The sequence below is a fragment of the Echinops telfairi genome, unplaced genomic scaffold (assembly GCF_000313985.2).
Source record: "Echinops telfairi isolate 266 unplaced genomic scaffold, ASM31398v2 ScPeMD7_7473;HRSCAF=8511, whole genome shotgun sequence".
Classification (NCBI taxonomy): Eukaryota; Metazoa; Chordata; class Mammalia; order Afrosoricida; family Tenrecidae; genus Echinops; species Echinops telfairi.
Window position 1 is genome coordinate 5,052,576 of NW_022111377.1, and position 4,650 is coordinate 5,057,225.

Here is a 4,650-nt window from a genome sequence, read left to right on the forward strand (position 1 = left end):
TGTATACATTTCATGCTAACAACAGACCTCAGTGGAAAGTGTTGCCATGTTGACTTGTTTAGAGATGAATAATGGAGGAAGAGTTGTTTGCGAGGCAGAGTATCAGTCTTCGGACACCTCACATATGCCATTTTGGCAATGCTTGGCTTGTCAATAGGAAGTTATATGTGGTCTATTGATGTACTGTTTGGTCCAACTGTGAGGTAACGATGAAGACAATGGAAAATACAATTTTAAAATAGGACTCTTTCTGATGAAATCCAAGACTGATCACTATGCGTATGTTGTATATACTATTTTCATTTATTTTACAACACATGCATTAGGTTTATTGGTTGGTTTATTTTTTAGACCAATGATGAGCATGCTACCGATTAGTAAAACAGGTATTGCCCCTCAAATCTGGGGTTCAAAAGGAGAGACTGGAGCAACTTATGTATTAAAACACTCAGAACTTTTCATCACATCATAAGAAATTAATAAGTACCCTGTGCTGATTATGAGAAGCATAACTTCTAAGAAAATATCTAATTTTCATTTGTCCCCATTCGGCTTTTGCACAGGTATAATTGGATATGGCTGCTACCAACAAATGCAGTAGTTTGAAACCACCAGATGATCCCCGGGAGAAAGACTGGGCTTCCTTGTCTGGGAATCAGTTATAGTCTCAGAAACTCATGGGGCAGTTGTACTCTGTTTGATAGGATCGCTCTGATTCTATGTCATGTAAGGTTGATATATATAAAAAGCGACATGAGAACGCCTAACAACAATGCTTATTTGTCCACTTAAACCTCAGAATTCCTTAACTGAAGTTTCCTTCCACTTGCTTCCAGTGGATTTCTGATGATCGCCCCTTCTCGTAATCTTTCTTATTCATAAATGTAGGTGACAGTGAATATCTCAGGACATATTTAAAGACAGATTTTGAGACTGAGGACTCATCCCACATAAACAAGAGTGGGTGGGAAGGTGGGAAGGGTGGACAGTGAGACACTAGGCTGATCAGCAACATTTAGCTCTCTCATTCTCTGCCACCAAGTCGATGCTGACTCATAGAGACCCTGTAGGACAGGGTAGACTTGTCCCTGTGAGTTTCCAACACTGTAACTGCTTACAGGAGTTGTAAGTTCCCTTTCTATTGAACATTTAGTTACAATAGGCTAAAAAAAGAATACTACATTAATTTTAAAAACCCATGATGAACTAAGTATTGATTTTTTTAAATAGTGTGTTTGCTTTACAACCCTGCATCTTTGTGCAACAGGAAAAGTCATTTCAAATTAGCCCTCAGTTCCTCGCCTATGATGTCATTGCCCCCCCTTCTGTGAGTTTTTAAAAGCTGAAAAATAATGAGCGAAGAGATTGGGAAACCCAGCACTTCCTATCTTTCTTTTTAATATGATTATTCTTCCAGAGCTTTATTACTGTTTCTACTTGGTTCAAATAGGAGCGTATATTTTAGCAAGTGTGTATGGTGGCACAGAGCTTTCCTATAGCCTTTGGCTCAAGGAGGTCTTAAACCAGAGGTGGGGACGGCCAGGCTGCGGCCCATATACAGCACAATAACTCATCAATAGCCCTAATATCGCACATCTCACTGAAAAGAAGCAGTTCCAGCCTTCACATTCACTCACACACTCACACACTCACTCAATCACACCCTCACTCGTACACACTCACTCACTCACACACTCACTCACTCACACACACACTCACTCACTCACTCACTCACTATCACTCACTCACTCTGCTAGAGTACTTTCCAACCCATAGGGACCCTATTGGTCAGCGAAGAATTGTCCCTGAGGGTTTCAGAGACTGTCACTATTTTACTGGACTAGAAAGCCTCATCTTTCTCCCATGAAGCTGCTGGTGGTTTTGAATTGCTGACCTTTTTTGGTTTGACCAAGTAGAGCAAGATAATTTTTAACTTGATAATTATATATGATGCTAGGGATATCCAGTGAACCTTCACCAAAAAAAAAAAAAGTCCCCCACTCTTGTCTAAACTGTGGCCACCTTGCCTTCTTGCTGTAGAGTGACTGCTTGTCCATTCAGTAGTATCTCCACGTTCAGTTTCTTACACTGCCAAAACACCCGACTCTTCTCTTAACTTAGTTTCTGATGCCTTTCAGGTCTGTGTGATTCCAGATTTTAAAATTTGAGAGTAGAGGTATTCAAAAGCACCAAACCAACCCTATGGCCACCAAGTGATTCAAACCCACAGCAACACGGTAAGACAAAGTCAAAATGCCCAATAAGGTTGCCAAGGCAGTAAACCTTTATGAAAGCAAATTGCCACCTGGTTCTGTGGAGCAGCTGGTGTGGTTTTGGACCACTGCCCTTTCTGTGAACAGCCAAGGACTTTAATTACTGTAGCATCATGGATCCTTTTCACATTGACTGCGAGATCAGAATTAGGAAGTCAGTGAAACTCAGGAGAGCTAATATTTCCTGTCTACATATAACATGCTAAGTAAAACAGTGTCTATCACAATAAACTTTGTCTTTTGCTCTGGTTTGCTTTGTTTTTACCACATTGCTACTCTGAGAAGAAGTTTTCTTTATCTCAAATAAAAAAATGACCTTCACTAGTTTACAAATTCATAGTGACTCTATAGACTGAGTAGAAAGATCTCTGTGGATTTCCAAGGCTGTAAATCTTTAGGGGAAACAAAGCCTCTTCTTTCTCCCTCAAAACAGCTGGTAGATCTGAACTGATGACCTTGTGGTGAATAACCCAATAAGTAACCCACTATGCCACCAGGACTTATGAGTCACAATGGACTCTGATGGCAGTGAAATTGTTGTTGTTGAGTTTACAAATAAATGTTAATGGTACAGCTCTAAACACTGGAGGCTGGCGATTCTTGCTTAGGAAAAGTGTGTATTTGTTGTCTATAGAACCTAGAAAAGTGAAAGGGAACAGTTAGTCAATTAAATAAATGTGTGCTAACCCAATAAGAAACATATAAATCTATATATATATTCTTTTGTTATGCTGCTCAGTTGTTTGATATTGATGTAACCAATTAGTCATCTTACAAAATGCATGAACTAAAAGGTGTATAATGATGTCATAGCAATGGGGTTTTTTTGTTTTTTTTCCTTAGCAAATTACATTTGTGAATTTGTAAAATTCTCTGGATCAAAATCTTCTGCAGCATTCTAAATCTCAGATTTTGTACATGGTATTTTCATTTTTAGTTTGTAAGAGAAAGGTGCTAGATAGTTAAAGGTTTGCTTACTTTTCCCCATTCATGTACTATGCATCTATCAATATAAAACAGCATATATAATATGTTTCTGCTATTCCATGCAATCCCTGGTAAAGAGAAATGCTCATAGCAAATCTGTGCCTTATACCTTGTTGCATACATTCAGTAGAATATCTCTTGAGAGAAGTTAACTATTCTATATTAATATACATCACCAGAGGCTGGCTCAAGAGTGGCTTAAGTTCCCGTTTCAGAGCACGGTAGTGGTACCAAACAATCACAGTAATTGACCTGAGTCTATACATCAAGGCTAAATAGGCATAGAGTAAATTGCATAGTATTTGGTGAAACAAGTTACTCACTGTTCCTTTTCAACCCATAATGAGTGTAATTCAATTAGGTTCATTGTGTGTTATTCAATAGGGTTGTATTGTAAAATTGTTGCTTTTACAATAGAAGTTTAGAGTTAAAGAGCCTGCTTTTCTCCTTAAGGCATGTGGATCCTCTTGCATTAGAAAAGAATTTCATTATATTTAAAACTGTTTTGTACTGTTTACCTTATCACTGGGCTTATATAAAGGAGCCAGAGTCAAAATTCGTCTCGGACTGTGGAGTGGGGGAAGCGAGAGATTTCCCAGTGGAAATCCATAGTGGGTTTATTTGTATTTCCAAAGTACGGAAATTATAGAAACATGCTGGAAGAAAAAGCATGGGTTAGGGGACTGTCTAAATTTATTATTAGTTTGATTCCTAAAATACACTACAAATAACCCTAGTATATTTTAGTACAAGGTATCTAAAATAGTTTATGAGCCATAAATAGTTCTCAAACAATCACAAATTTGTTCACTGTCAGAAAACTATAATTCTCAGGTTAAGTCAACCAAAAATAATTTATTGATACGGTTTCTCTATTCTAATCAGGAACACCTTGGGTGTTGCTAATGGTTATCATGTTCAACTGATGCCAGAAAGGTTTGAAATTCCAACTAGAAGTGCCTCTAATGAAAGGTCTGGTTTCTACTACCCCCAAGTCAACCACTAAAAACCATTCTACTCTGACACATGAGATCATCATAAGTCAGAAAGAACATGATAGCATTATTTTTTCACCATAAATATATCTAGATATATTGCTAACTTTTAGAGTTGAAAATAAATTCTACAGGCTCAAGGAATTTTCACACAACTTAAACATATGTGTGTATATGAGGGGATACCCCTCCCCAAAAAGGGAATCTTTTTTACAAAGCTATATATTTAAATTTTTTTACAGAACAACCTTATCACCTTCAAAGTACTCTCCATTACACTTAATGGATTTATCAAATCTGTGATTCCATTCTTGGAAACATTTTCATATGCATCTGTTTGGATGGCTGACAGCTCCTCTTGTTGCTTTTTCTTCACCTCTTTTACATCACCAAAT